The sequence below is a fragment of the Scyliorhinus canicula genome, chromosome 4 (genome assembly GCF_902713615.1).
Source record: "Scyliorhinus canicula chromosome 4, sScyCan1.1, whole genome shotgun sequence".
In the NCBI taxonomy this organism is placed as follows: domain Eukaryota; kingdom Metazoa; phylum Chordata; class Chondrichthyes; order Carcharhiniformes; family Scyliorhinidae; genus Scyliorhinus; species Scyliorhinus canicula.
The window spans coordinates 58,509,268-58,525,727 of record NC_052149.1 but is presented as its reverse complement, the minus strand read 5'-3'; positions in this window follow the sequence as shown (position 1 = coordinate 58,525,727).

The following is a 16,460-nucleotide window of genomic DNA, read 5'->3' as shown; positions in this document are numbered from 1 at the left end:
CCCAGCAATATCACCTAACTTATGAACATTACGGGGCATTTTAACATGACCAATCCACCTAACCTGCACATCTTTGGACTATGGGAGGAAACCAGAGTACCAGGAGAGAACCCACGCAGACAAGGGGAGAACATGCAACTCCGCACAGAGAGTGACCCAGCATGTTCTACCCGTGTCTGTGTGGGTTTCCTTCTTGTTACTCTGGTTTTCCCTCGCAATCCAAAGATGTGCAGGTTAGGTGGATCGGCCATGAGAAATTGCCCTTAGTGTCCAAAAAACATTAGGTGGGGTTACTGGGTTACGGGGATAGTGTGGATGTGTGGGCTTAAGTAGGGTGCTCTTTCCAAGGGCCGGTGCAGACTTGATGGGCTGAATGGCCTCCTTCTGCACTGTAAATTCTATGATCCTATCATGAGATGATAAAGTGGCCATAAAGAATGCAAACAATGCACTGTGATTCATTTTGAGAAGAACATAATACAAAGGCATGACGATAATGTTCAACCACGAGAGTACTGTGTACATTTCTGGTCACCATTATACAAAAATGATATTGAAGCATGTACAAAAGAATTTACAAGAATGTTTCCAGATTTCAGAGAATGCAAGTATCAGGATAGATTGGGGAGGGAGCTGTGTCTCTCGGGAGGAACTTAGGAGGAATATTTTAGACAGTGAGTGTTGGAGATGCAGAACCAACTGTTACCTAGAGTGATTGAAACATGTAACACTGATACATTTAAGGGGAGGCTTGGCGTTTACATGTGTGAGAGAAGAATAGGGGTATAGGGGGGTAGGATTGACGTATACAAGTGTGAGAGAATGATAGGGAATATGGGGGAAAGCCTAGAAGAGCTAATTAGAGGAAAAGGAAGCCTCTATGAAGTATTAACACTGGCACAGACCAGTTGGACTGAATGGCCTCTTTACCTGATGTAGATTCTATGTAATTAAATTAAGAACAGGTCGGTTTACAAAATGTCCCTGGAGCCTTACACATGTCACTATGAGTTAAACCCTGGCTCCTGAAGTTGATTTTCATTGATGTTAAACTTGCAGTTCAAAAGTACTTTCTAAAAAAAAAGTCAAATTATTTAATTCATTTTCAATGGTAGTTAATAGCATCAAATCAAACATGTTGTTTGAAAAAGATCTGAGCCGACAATGAATGAACATGTACAGAGAGTTCAGTCAGAAATGTTAAAGTTTAATTTCTAACCCAGGTTAATGAGTTCGCTTAAATAAATGAGGTCATATTTATTTGATTGAAGGCCTTGGGACTATTTAAATTGTAACTTCCATTCGAGTTATAATGTAGGTCTCTGCAGGTACCTTTCCAGTTTCAGTGACACCAATCCCATCAGTATTTGGAGCATTTAGCTTCTTTTGGGGAGTTTATTCATACTGCCTTCCATCTGCTTTCCTAATAGTGCAATCCAGCAAGATAAGAATAGCTACCTTTTGAGATCTGGGGGAATCATAGATTTATCATAGAGTTTACAGTGCAGAAGGAAGCCATTCGGCCCATCGAGTCTGCACCAGCTCTTGGAAAGAGCACCCTACCCAAAGTCAACTCCTCCGCCCTATCCCCAGAACCCAATAATCCCACCCAACACTAAGGGCAATTTTGGACGCTAAGGGCAATTTATAATGGACAATCCACCAAACGTGCACATCTTTGGACTGTGGGAGGAAACCAGAGCACCCGGAGGAAACCCACACACACACGGGGAGGATGTGCAGACTCCGCACAGACAGTGACCCAAGCCGGAATCGAACCTGGGACCCTGGAGCTGTGAAGCATTTGTGCTATCCACTATGCTACCGTGCCTTTTGTGCAAATGCTTCTTCAGACTGAAGGTGGACGAAGAAAACACTTGATGATAAAAGACCTGAACCGAAACAATAAGTACTTTGTTTTACAGGAATGCGAGCTTACTGAATAACCATCATAATCAGACTCATTTCATTCAAACAATATATAATTTTTTTTTAATTCATTCACAGACTGCGGCTATTTCTAGCTAGGTGAGCATTTATTGCCCATCCCTAATTGTCTTTGAAAAGCTAGTGGTGAACCATCTTCATGAACCACTGTCGTATTGCAATATCCACAGTGCTACTAGGAAAAATGATACAAAATGAAAAGCATGCCATGCATGTCCAAGGCAGTGAGATATCTCATTTGGCAGGGATCAAAGGACTTCCCAACATGATAGATGTAATATATGTTTAATTATCCACACAAAGTAAAAAGCTACTTATTGTTTAGTCATGCGAAAAATAACTTGCATATTCATCTAGATGCCTTAAAAGAAACGCAAGACAGAGTGGAAGTTATCGGTTGCGGCGTTACCGATCGTGGGTCGAATGCCCAGTGGCCGTGACCGGCTTTTAAAAATGCCAGCCACAAGCAGCTTTCGAGAATGCCAGCTGTACCGTGCATGCTTGCTCCCTCAGCCGGATGTAGCAATACGCAGGCCTGGAGCCAAGTGGGGCTGACCACCTGCTTCATACGTTAGCACCCTGTTCAGGGAGCAGATTTGTTTTTTAAATCGATTATTCTTGGCCAGAAGCGGCAGCAGAGAGCCGGTCACGTGTCTGGTACACTGATGTCACATACTCAGAGGAGAGCTTCCTCCATTTTATAGCTGCCAGCAAGCAAGCAACAGGACTGTGTGAAGAACTGAAGATGGATCTTTTTGGACTAAGGAAGAGAGGGCAGAGGCACAAACAGGCCAGGGTCTCACAACTGAATCTGCTGGAGAGAGCTTTGCAGGGATTCCACAGCAGGACAAAGCAGTGCTGGCGTGAGCTCCAGGACCCCTGATGAACAGCACACATGGGAATGTCATAGTGAATGACAAAGCAAGTGAGATTGTGAGATCCAAGCAGGCTCAGCTGTCCTCTAAAGGTAAGGGAAAATGATGGATCGTGAAGGTCGACTGGCTTGGGTCCCGAAGATCAGCCGGTTGGTAAAAATTAGGCCCCAGAAAAAAAGTTTGAAAAATACTGGGCTGGATTCTCCGTCCCACCACGCCACATTTCTGTTTCAGCATGCCGGCGGGATGCTCCGTTACGTCAGCTGGTCAATGGGGTTTCCCATTGTGGGGCAGCCCCACGCCGTCGGGAAACCCCTGGGCAGCTGGCAAAATGGAGCATCCCGCCTGGATGCAGGGCTGTTCTAAGGAATGCACACAATGTTCACTCTCAGGCCCTCACCACGATGATGTTCAGTGCAAAATGGTGGTGCAGTGCCATTTTCCCACTAAACTGGCACTGATGGTGCTGAAGCGAGCAGTGGAACAAAACTGAATTTTGCAGCCAGATTTCTCGGTGCTCACACATGAAGGGTGGTCAATGAACTTTAGTCTGGCCAGTACCGATGGAACTATATGTCAAGGTGACTCGGTACCTATTAAAACATGGGAGAGAATATAGGTGAGAGGAAACAAAAGGAACCAATAGACAAGGAAGCCTTTATTTTTCAAATATACTTTCCAGCAACATTTGCTCTGGCACTGTTTAAATTGCTGTTTCAGGTTAGCGTTATTTATAGTCATGTCATCGGTAATTGAATAATTAGAACCCAAGAACAAAGAGAAACATGCCACTGTATAAAAGTACAAACCACATTTCCTGAAAAATGACAATATCATGAAATGAATATAATTAAACAACAATAACATTTAACACAGTGAAAAGCGTTGAGGAGCTTATTATCAAGACAAAATTTTTTAACAGGTAGGCTTTCGCCATTCTTGCCAAAGTATCATTGCCATATTGCTGTGAAGCACCATGACTACAACAACAACTTTCATTAATGTAGTGGCCTGGATTCTCTGACAGCAGGATCCTCCGCCTCGCCGGCTGCGCACTCCGCCCGCGGATTTCCCAACGGCGTGGTGGTGCCCACAATGGGAAACACCATTGGCCGGCTGCTGGAACGGAGGATCCTGCTGCCACTGGGGCACGCCACACCAGAAAATGGGTGCGGCAGGACGGAGAATCCCCTTTAATATAGAAAAGTGTCTCAAAGCATTTCACAGGGGCATAATGAGCAACAAATGGACACCTAGCCAAAGGAGGGATTGTTAGAAAGAGTGGATGACCACAAGAAGTGAGTTTTAATGAGGCTTTACAGGATCAAAGTGGGTGAAGAGACAACAGGTTGTAGGTAGAATATTCAAGAGCGTAGGTCTTAGACCACCAGAGGAGCCGAAAAGGCCAGAGTGGGGAGCATTAGAATGGAAAGGCAACTGGTGTTTTTTTTTGATTCTGTCATTTGATGGCAATGTAAGAAATCAGCAGTGCTGCGACAACCATCAGCTTGCCCCCGGGAGTATGGATGGGGGGTTTCGAATATGGCGGCAGGCGGGGGTGGGAAGGGTGGGCGATATGTTCCTGGAAGGGAGCTTTGCGAGTTTGAGGAGCTTGGAGGAGAAATTTGGGCTGGTAAGGGGAAATGATTTTAGGTACCTACAGTTGCGGGACTTTGTTCGTAGACAGGTCCCATCTTTCCCACGCCTCCCGCCAATGGGGATCCTAGACAGAATAGTCTCTAGGGGGGAAGAAGGGGAGGGTAGAGTCTCGGGTATTTATAAGGTGCTGATGAGGGAGGAAGGGTCCCAGACAGAGGAGCTGAAACCTAAATGGGAGGAGGAGCTAGGCGGGGAGATGGAGGACGGGCTGTGGGCAGAAGCCCTGAGTAGGGTAAATTCGACCGCAACATGTGCCAGGCTCGGCCTGATTCAATTTAAGGTTGTTCACTGGGCCCACATGACGGTGGCTCGGATGAGCAAATTCTGTGGGGTAGAGGACAAATGCGCTAGGTGCGCGGGAGGACCAGCGAACCACGTTCACATGTTTTGGGCATGCCCTAATCTGAGGGGGTACTGGGAGGGATTTGCGGGGATCATGTTCCGGGTGCTAAAAACAAGGGTGGCGATGGGTCCAGGGGTGGCAAATTTTGGGGTTTCGGAAGACCCGGGAGTCCAGGGGGAGAAAGAGGCCGATGTTTTGGCCTTTGCTTCCGATAGCCCGGCGACAAATACTATTGGCGTGGAGGGACTCAAAGCCCCCGAAGACTGAGTTGTGGCTTGCGGACATGTCGAGTTTCCTGGGTATGGAAAAAATTAAGTTCGCCTTGAGGGGATCTGTACAGGGGTTCGCCCGGAGGTGGCAACCATTTATTGACTTCTTTGCGGGATAGTGAGCGTCAGCAGGGGGTGGGGGGAGGGGGGGGGGGGGGGGGTAGAGTAGAGTAGAGTAGGAGGAAAAAAATGGCGGGTAGTACCGGTGGGAGAGGAGCGGGCTTGTGCAGTATGTTATGATTGAAGTATTGAAAGTACATGGATGTTTGCACATTTTTGCCTTTTTTTGCTTTCTTTCTGTTGATGTCTGTAACTGTTTACAAAGCCAAAAACTACCTCAATAAAATTGTTTATTAAAAAAAAAAGAAATCAGCAGTGATCCGTCATAACATCCAACTTTTTCTGATGGTACAAATGAACCTTGAAGTATTCAATGCTATGACATGTTTCTATTTAATACTTCTCTTTCTAGTTCAGACAGCCATTATTTATATTTTCTGGCATCTATTACTACGACCCATTAGTAAATATAACAAAAATGATTCCGTTTCTGTTCAAAACCTACACCTTTGTGGTCTCCATTTCATTACTGAAAGGAGAATAATGTCATTGGGTGGGCTTCAGTCATGCAATACTGATTTTGCTTTTATCCATAATAACAGGAAAAAGATGCCATGTAAACCTAAACAGCTGAGAACAGATGATGGTAATTTAATAGAGGAAGTGAGTAAGGTTATAAAGGCTTAGTGCCACTTTTGAAAACTGAGTACTGGTCACACATTCTACATTTCTCATGTGATCTCTGTGGGTTGGACAAAGTGGTTTTCATAAAATTAAGGCAATTAAGATGTCATACAAATAATTGCAAAAATATTTAGCTTTAAAATATTAGTAGCAATTTTGGCAGTCAGTAGTTAATAGCGTGCTTTTTTTGCAAAACTGATTGTCGAGACATGTGGCCTTATACTTTAGATCAAGAATGAAACTGTAATGTATAAATGGATTCCAATTACCTAGTTTAGGGGAGAATAAACAAAGTTGAACTTATGATCAGTGCAATTCTGGTGGGTGCCGGGTGATCTGAAAATATGTGTGTGCTCCAAAATTTGGACTGAAAATTTGAGTATCCAAATGCTGAGTCATCATTAAATTGACTGTTGACACCACTTTCTAATCCTGTCACTTCACTTGCTTGTGTCATGCACCAACATAATTATTATTGATGTAATTCCCTGTTGATAAAATTGCTGACTTTTCCAAATAAGCGGTTAAAATGAGTGGGAATCTGTTTGAGACATTATTACATGGCCACTGGTCACAGTTCGTAACTACAGGCCTGTCAGTTTATTCTCAGTGGTGGGGAAGCTTTTAGAAATAATAATCGGGGACAAAATTAATTGTCACTTGGGCAAATATGAGTTAATTAAGGAAAGCCAGCATGGACTTGTTGAGGGAAAATCATGCTTAACTGACTTGCTGAAATTTTCTTTGAAGAACAGAGAGGGTCGATGGGGGTAATGTTGTTGATTTCATATACATGGGGCTGGATTCTCTGTTTTTGGGACTAAGTCGCCATGCCATCATGAAAACTGTGGTCTTTTACGCCAGAAAACGGGCGTCAGAAGGCCACAGATGTATCGTCTTGCTGGGGGCTAGCAGGGAGCCATCGTAGAGCTAGCAGCTCTAGCTGCCGATACGGCCCCCAGCACTTCCGGGCCAGAGGCCACGCATGCACACGGTGGCAGCCTCCAGCGACTGCGCTGTGCTCCATGGCGGACTTAGCCCACAGACGTGGACCGGCAAAATAGTGCCCCACACGCTGCTCACACGCCTCAGACTGCCCACACACATTGCCCCCAGCTCCGAATGAAGTCTAGCCTGCCCGCCGATCAGCCCTCCCCTGACTGTGGCAGCCCCAGACTGAGTCTGCAGCCACCACGCGAGGATCCCAGATGGTGGGACCATGAGAGGTCCACGCCATCAGGAATTCGGCCGGTCCGGGATGGAGCATCACGGGGCGGGCCTCAGGCAATGGCCTGAGGCGATGGATACTCTGTGTGGCTTATTCCATGAGTACACCGATTTTTGGGAGGCGGAGAATTGAAGAACCAGCGCCGCTCCCAATTTCATCCGCCAAAACGGATTCTCTGCCCCGTCGCCGAACGCGATTTCGGTGTCGGGGAGTGGAGAATCCAGCCCATATGGACTTTCAAAAACCATTGGTAAAGTGCTGCACAACAGACTTGTGAGTAAAGTTATAGCACCTGGATAAAAGGGATGGTAGTAATATGGATATGAAATTGGTAGAGTGGCAGGAAACGGAGAGTAGTGGATAATGGAGGATCATCAGGCTGCAGAAAGGTTTGTGGTAGAATCCCCCAGGGGTCAATGTTAGGGCCATAGCTCTTCCTGGTATAGATTAATGACCTAGACCTTGGGGTGCAGGACACAATTTCAAAATTTTCAGTTGATATAAAGCTTGGAAGTATTGTGAACTGTGAGGAGGATTATGTAGAACTTCAAAAGGATATTGATTGGTTGGTGGATTTATTGCTCTTTTTAATGAGTGAAATGCTATCCCACCAGCGTCACCAATAATGTTGCCAATCGGCTCAAATAATGTTACCAAATTAACTAGATATGGCAGTTATTAATGATAATATTGCTTTTCAGAGTCGGCAGGTATCAAATGATACCACCACAAGGTTTTACCGGATATCGATCAAAAACCAAACAACCAGTTAGTCAATTCAAGTTCAAAGATAGTTTATTTACACACAATGATTACTTCGACATGCAACAGAAAACACTACAAGTTAAACTACACCTAACAACTACAATAACCTATACTTAACTTCAGGGCAACCGGCTCTATGCAGATGGACAAGGCCTTTGTCCGGATCTTGCGTGGCTGGGTAGAAAAAGTGGCTCTGTTTCTGCTGGGTTCATCCGTCTGGTAGCGATCGTTGGTCTTGAACTGGTCTTCTGGTCGTAATGCCACACTTGGTTTTAGGCGTAGGCTGGAGCCAAGAGAGACCGAACACATGGCTGTGCCTCTTTTTATCCCTCTGGGATTTTACGCTCTTTGTGGCGTCCTTAGCTTTGGACCCAATAATTCGGCAGGCTTCGATCACTGCCTTCGATTTTGGCCAATAAAGGGGCGGGTGCCTTGATGGCTGGGCGTGTCCTGAGCGGTCATTGACTTTGGCTGCTTGGGTTTTCTTAGCAAAGGGAGTGGTGCTAGTTAGTCTGCATCTGTATCGGTTACCTGAGTACAATCCTTTTGTTCTGGGGGAATGGGCCATTAGAATGCAAACGAGCGGGGGTTTCGATCGCGTCCAGCTATCTGGATTGCAAATACACACATAAACTATGAGTGTGTCTGAGTCCTGGGTTAGCCATAATTCCCATGGTCCTTTGCTGGTGGCCATCTGAGATGGCTACATCCCCGTCCTCTTGATCCTGAACGCGAAACGTGGTGGATCACACTGTTGATCCCTCATCCGTCCTTGGTGTGCCGGTTACCCTTGGTCAAGGACAGGTTCTACACTACTCTGTCCTATGTTTTGGAGCATTTACTTAAGTTTTATTAACACATCATACATTCATAATCTCTAAGGGGTCACTATAAAACATTCAACTATTACACATTTAAATTATTCGCACAAGGGAATATCTAACTATCACTTTCTAAGCTACTCTCATGCTGCTGGCAAATATAAAAAGGAAGGGGATATTGGAGGCCAAACACCTATTCGGACAGCTGCAGCTAGCTGGGCTGCTTTAATATTGTCTGTGACTTGTTGGACTGCTTTTTCATGGGTGAGGGCGGTGACTGTGGGGCTTGCCAAATTGAGACCTAATAAATATTCAGTTCCTTTCAGGGGCCATCCGGTAGAGTATGGGGGGGTTACACCTGTGGAACTGAATACTGTGTTCCTAATAAACATAAGGGCGAATGGGAGGACTGTGTCCCATGTGGTATTATGCTGTTGCACCATTTTTCTAATGGTCACTTTCAAGGAGCGATTCATTCGTTCAACAATGTCACTGGATTGGGGGTGATGCGCTCTGAAATTTTTGCGTGATTCCAAAAATCATTAGGACATTTTGCATGACTCTGGCGGTGAAATGGGAACCTTTGTCTGACTCGATGCTGCAGGGAAGACAGTGTGTAAATATCTGTTGGGTCAAAATCTTAGCTGTTGTTTCGCTGTGTTCGTCCGGGAGGGAAATACTTCTACCTATTTTGTAACGGTGTCGATTACTATTAATACATATTTAAAACCATTTCTGCAGGGGGGAGGGGACCAATGTAGTCGAGCTGTAAATTTGGCCATGCGCCATCAACAGGTCAGGTGTGTCTCAATTGTCCTTTCTTGGAGTACCTTTCAGGATTGTTCTGTGCACAGATTAAACAATTCTCAACGTAATGCGTGACGTCTGCTTTTAAATCGCGCCACCAGCACAAAGGTCTTAAATGGGCAATGGTACTGTCTCGCCCCTGATGTCCGTGTCCATCATGAAACTGGTAGATTATCTGGTTTCTGTACTGGGTGGGGACCACATAAATTCCATTTTTCAAAACTATGCCGTCCTGTACCGTCAGTGAGTCCTTGAATTTGTCGTAGGGGGCTGGGAAGTTACAATCTAAAACTTACTTAAGAATGTCGTCTGCCTTTTGGGCCTGGCTAAATCTTCGATATTGGTCTGTGAAACCTGGACTGTGTGTATCGGTTCAATTTCAGAGGGTTGCCAAAAGTGTCCGTGGCGTGACCCTGACTTGGCTAAGGCGTCTGCCTTTACGTTACCGGGTGGGGGGGAACGATATGGCTTCTCACTCTGATTATGCCATATGTGCGGTCTGAGGCTGTCTTAAGAATATGCTTCAATAATGGGGCTGAGGGTAGGGGTTTACCATCAGCGGATACGAATCCTCAAGATTCGCACAGGGGCAGGAATTCTGTCAAACGTTTGCAGACATATAAACTGCCCGAATGTAGGTCCGCTGGGGTCGGAAAGGAATCTGGGCACTGCACTACATATGATATAGCTGCTAATTCGGCTGCTTGTGATCCTAGGTGGCCAGGCAATTTTAAAGATATTTCTTCTAATGCGGGTCCCTGTGCATCTTCTACATAAATTCCACAACCAGTTATCCTCTTTCCATTCTCAATGTTCGAGGAACCATCTACATAAATTTTTAAAGCGTTGTCCATGGTCTGGGGATTCTGTGTTCTGATGTCTGCTCGTGTGTGTAGTGACTTCGGAATAAAGGATGTGGTGTTTGGCTGCAATGATCAGGCACTCATGTGGGATCCCTGTATTCTGAAGGTTGTCTGCTAAAAATTTGTGCGTCTTTGTATGTTTAACTGTAATGTCCCTTCCTTGTAACAAGTGTCCAGCGAGCTGCTCTGATCTGGCTGACTGAACCGTCCTTTAACCTACCATCTAACAATAGCTGCGTTGGGGTGTGCTCGGTTAAAATCATTACTCCTTTGCTCCCAGGGGCAATATCAGCACTCCACTCTTCACACACACTCATTACAGCCAACAAGATGGCAACAAGAAGAGTGGCACCACGGTTTGAGGATGCGGAGCTCGAGACCTTACTGAATGCCATGGAATAATGGCGGGCCACCCTGTTCCTCGGGATGGAATGTTCCTCGGGATGGAAAGGAGGCTGCCACCCATCGCTGTACACCGGGCCTGGGCACAGGTGGCAGAGGCCATGTGTACCATGGACCCCACTGCCAGGACTGGACATAAGTGCAGGAAGAATCTGCAAGATCTCTCAGGGCGGCCAGGGTGAGTAGGCATCACTGTGCTCCTGGCATCAACTCCAATCCCAAACACACTTAATCACCCCCCCTCCCCCCACACACGCCCAACCAGAGTCTGGCCAATCCCCACCACTGGCAGTGTGCATGCTCCCCATGCTGCATCATATGCCAACACCCTTGCTGCCCGCCATGGCCAGGTGCCCTAGCCACGAAGGCCACCAGCTGTCCACCCACTGTGCTCCCACATCCAACTAACACTGTGGGCTTTCTGTCCTCCCCGCTCTGAGAAGGTGGCACATAATCAGACAGAAAGAAGATCGGAGGGGGACTGCCAGACCTGCAGCCTCTCACAATATCGGAGCGGTGGGCACTGCACCTGGTCAGTGGGCCCGGAGAGAGGGCAGTCACCGAGGCGGAGGTCAGCATCGGGCAATCAAGTGAGGTCCTACTGTTTTGTGGATTCCCATGACATGCGTGGCATGATCCCCACCCCACCCCCCAAACCATCCCCACACAACCCCCTCAACACCCCCACACCATCGCCACATCACCCCCTAACCACCCACCCCCACACCACCTCCTCAACACCCAAATACCACCCCCACACCACACCAACCCCACCCCACACCACCCTCACACTAACCCTCAACACCCACACACCACCCCACGTCACCTCCACACCACCCCATCACCACCCCCTCACTACCCCTCCCACCCCCTCACCATCCCCTCACCATCCCCTCACCACACCCACACCTCACCACCGCCATACCACCCCCTCAAAACCCCACATCACCCCCACACTACCACCTCAACACCCCATACCACCCCCACCCCCACTAACTCTCAACACCCCCACACCACCCCATCACCGCCCCCTCACTACCCCCCCACCCCCGCACCACCCCCTCAATACCCCCACACCACCACCTCACCACCCCGATACCACCGCCACACCACCCCATCACCACCCCCTCACCACCCCGGCACCACCCCGGCACCACCCCCTCAATACCCCCTCACCACCCCGACACCACCGCCACACCACCCCATCACCACCCCCTCACCACCCCGGCACCACCACCACACCACCCCCGCACCACCCCCTCAATACCCCCACAACGCCCCCTCTCCACCCCTAAACCACCCCCACACCACCCCAACCTGTGATCCAATCATGTGTCATGTCTTGTGCCTTGCAGGATTACCAGCCAACAAGACAGGCCCTTCTGGTGTCCCCCACCCCGACCCAAACCCGAGCAGATTCCAGTGACGAGGGGACCCATTTGCCAGCACAACAAGCGCCGGAGCACACTTCCGGGACAACACTGACATTCCATTACTGCTCCTCACCAACACCCTGCACCATCCCAGAGACACTCACCTCAGTTGGGCACTTTAGTGAAGGGGCTCCTGGGGCACTGTCTGGTGTGCACCACACATGCTACGGTACATCAGGAGGAGATGGGAACCCCCAAGGGGAGGAAAGTCAGAGAGCAGCCTGACCCGAGGGATTAGCTGCCATCCAGACGGGTCTCAGGCTTATGGAAAGGGCAGTCCCATCAATAATAGAGATTCAGACACAGAGCCAGGGGTTACATGAGGGGCTGACAGCAACCATCCAGTGCTTGCAGGTGCAGTTGGAGAAGCCCGGCCGCATGCAGGGGCAGGGCTTGGTGCCAACAGTGCATGCCATCCAGGCCAGCACCTCACGGGTGGCATCCGTCGTGGCCGTTGTTCAGGATGTCCAAGGCTTGGGCACTCTGTGTGGGGAGTGGCTGTCACACAGGACAGGCTGCCCTGACACAGCCAGCTATGTACCAGGGTCACGTGGACATTTCAGCGGCACTCCAGAGCTTGGCCCAGTCACAATGGCTTAAGGTTGAGAGTGTCATCGACATTGCCTGGGCACTGGCTGACCTGTGCCACTCCCGGAGGGAGATGGCACAGCCCCTGAGTGATGTGGCACAGCCCGGAGGGAGGTAATAATAATAATTGCTTATTGTCACAAGTAGGCTCCAATTAAGTTACTGTGAAAAGCCCCTAGTCACCACATTCCGGCACCTGTTCAGGGAGGCCGGTACGGGAATTGAACCCACGCTGCTGGCCTTATCCTGCATTACAAGCCACTGGTTAGCCCACTGTGCTAAACCAGCCCCTACAGCCCAGTCCCTGTGCTCCATGGCGGCGAGCATTGAGATTGGTTGAGATGGGAATGGGCCTCCAGGGCTGGCAGGGGGAGCCCCACGAGTTCACTCCAGTCACACCCTCGTCCCTGGGAGTAGCTCGTGTGCAGCACATAGGATAGTGTTAGGGTCAGGGCACAAACCTTTATAGTAATGTTCACATGTTATTTGCAAAATAAACACCTGTGCACAAAAGTTCCAACCTGCCTCCGTACTCCTTTAGCCGGGTGTGATGGATGGGTTGTGCTGAGCTGGCTGCAGAGGGGGTGCTGGAGGGCGGGGGAAGATGGCGGAGGTGGTCACATGCCGGGGCCTCAGGTCACATCCCACACATCGCCCCCAGTATTCCGCACCTCCCCCCCGCCTCCCCTCGCCCAACCGAAATCCCCCCACCCCAGATCCTATCCCACCTCCACCACCCCAAGGGATTGGTGGGACCATGTGGTGGAATGGCCAGTTCGCATTCAGTGATCACACAGGCTACCATGCTACAGTGGGCAGGAGTCAGACGTTGTTAAACGACGCGGAGCACCAGAGCCCATCGCCGAGTGGGTTGTCATCATCCTCCATCCCATGAGCTGTTTCCGCAACCTGGAGGCGATTAGTACATCCCATGTGTGCCTGACATCATCCCCCTCCTCCAGCAACTTGTCCCTCCGCTGTGCAATATTGTGCAGGATGCAGCAGGCCACCACAATGTGGGAGACCCTCCTCGCGCTATACTGGAGGATCCCTTCAGAGTGGCCCTGTTGTGCTGAGCTGGCTGCAGTGGGGGTGCTGGAGGGCGGGGGCTGAAGGTGTGTCTCGAAGGTGTCAGGAACCGTCGAGTGGTGCTAGGATGAAGGTATTGTGCACACTACCCGGGTATCAGCCGCAGACGTGCATGATGTGCAGCTCATGGTCACACACGTTCATCGCGTGGAACCCCTTTTGTTTTCTGAAGATTGAACTGTCATGCGCTGGTGCACGTAGAGGGATATGCATCCCATCGATACCCCCTGGACCTGGGGGATCTCGGCGATAGTGGCGAACCCAGCTGCCCGAGCATCCTGGTGCGCTCGATGCAAATTGAAGCTGATATATTGTGCCGAGCGAGAATATAGGGCCTATATGATGTTGCGGATGCACCTGTGCACCAACGTCTGAGAGATCCCAGACAGGTCCTCAATTGGCACCTAAAAAGACCCATGGTGTAAATGTTCAGGGCGACCGTCGCCTTGACGGCCACCGGGAGCGAATGTCCTCCCCAATGCCCTTGCGGTTCCAGGTGTGCCATGAACGGGCAGATATGTAGCACTGTCCCGCTATTCAGCCGGAGTATTCAACGTCATGCCCAGTCCGACATATCTTAGAATGACAGGCGTTGCCGGTACACATGAGGCCAGATGTGGTACTTACTTACCACCTCTTCCTCAGTCTGTTGGGCATCTGGTTCTCCATCCTCACAAGCTAGCTCCTGTTCCTCTAGAGCAGGCGCGCCGATGCAGAGTCCTCCCCAAGCAGCTCTTGCCCGTACAGCCTCAGTGCGCTCCCTAGGGCTGAGTTTGCTAAGGATGAAGGCCACCATTCCTGGTTGAATTCCGAAGTCCATTATCTGTAGGGGGTTTAAGGCCGACATGTCAGCATGGTGCATACCCCCATGCCCAATCAGGTCCAACGAGCTACACGGTAGCCCCGGCCTGTACCGCAGCCCTGCCCCCGCAAGTCCCCCTCCACTCCTCCCCCATTCCTACGTCCACCCTGTTCCCCCTGGCACTCTGCCCTCCACACCCCTGGCCTCATCTGTGCCCGGCACCACGGGGGCCTCTGACCCTGGCATCCATCCCTGTCGGCAGGGGTACCGGTGGCTGGCTTCACCCTTTCCAGCGGTACATTCTGTGGCCCCTAACCAGCACCCACCTGTAGGGCTACTGTGGGCATCACCCTTGGGTCGGCCAGGTGATGCCCCGCTGGTGGGCGGCGACCAGTTGTGGGGGCGGGGGTTGGGGGGGAGTTAGTGGGGTGGGAGGGATGGAGTGCGGCGGTGGTGGGGCAGGGGGCATCAATAGTGCCGTTGTCATTCAGAGCATCCACAGGCCATGGTGGGCAGTCACCTGGCTGCGCAGCAAGATTGTTGCCTTGCTGGCTGCGGCAGTGGTACTCCATGCCTGGACATGCTGGACCTGGGGGTGGGTGGGGGGGGGGGGGCACATAGGCCCTACGGCCAATCCCCTGGTCACCCCCATCTACTCCCCCCCCCCCCCCCCGCTCCCCACCGGCCCTAGCAGACACCCCCAACCCCCCACCAACCCTGCCAGTGGCAGCTTTTCAGGGGGGCAGAGAATCAGATAACCACGCCACCCCCGATATTGGCGTCAAAACGGATTCTCCTCTCTGTCGCCAAACGCGATTTTGGCATCGGGAAGTGGAGAATCCAGCTCATGGTATGTACAATAAGTCCCCACTTTAAGCCGCCCTGCTTAATGTAGTATCATTTTAAAGTTGTTTATTCTTTAGGGCCTGTCTTGATTTTCTGCAAGTGTTGCAAGTCATCATAGTCGTGTGCATTGTCATTGCTGTTGGTGTTGTGTAATGTTGATGACCCTGATGTTGGGTCCCATGACCCAATCAGCACTTTGTGAAGAAAGCGAGCTGTTTGTCTGCACTCAAGGGAACTTTCATTTAAAACTCACAGAAGCAGTCGGAGTGTGGCAGGGGCAGCCGGGTCAGCGTAAACCAGCTGACTTACGGAAGTACTATGGAGGGTGCATCGCGGCTAGGAAGGGTCCTAGCCTGGGGGGGGAGGGGGGTGGGGGGGGGGGAGGGGGAGGGGGGAAGGGGGGGGGCTACCGGGTTGCTGCTGAAAAGGCCAGGGAGGAGAAGTTGAGGGCCGGAGGGGTGGGGGGGGGGGGGCGCCATCGCCATGGGGAGCGGGTCAGAAAGGGAGGGCTGACTCGGGGCGAGCAGGTGACAGGATATGGCTAGTCGGCAGGGGAAAGGGGCGGGCTGCCCTTCGACCCGGCTGATCACTTGGAATGTGAGGGGGCTGAATGGGCCGGTCAAGAGAACGAGAGTAATCTCGCATTTGAAGGGACTGAAGGCGGATGTAGCAATGCTACAAGAGACCCATTTGAAGGTGGCGGACCAGGTCCGCCTGAGAAGGGGGTGGGTGGGACAGGTGTTCCACTCAGGACTGGACGTAAAGAACCGGGGGGTGGCGATCCTGGTAGGGAAGAGGGTGTCGTTCGTGGCGGCGGAGGTGGTGGCGGATAAAGAGGGTAGATATGTCATGGTGAAGGGTAGGCTGCAGGGGGAGAAAGTGGTGATGGTTAACGTGTATGCCCCGAATTGGGACGACGCTGGCTTCATGAGGCGCCTACTGGGCCTCATTCCGGACCTGGAGGCAGGGGGCCTGATCA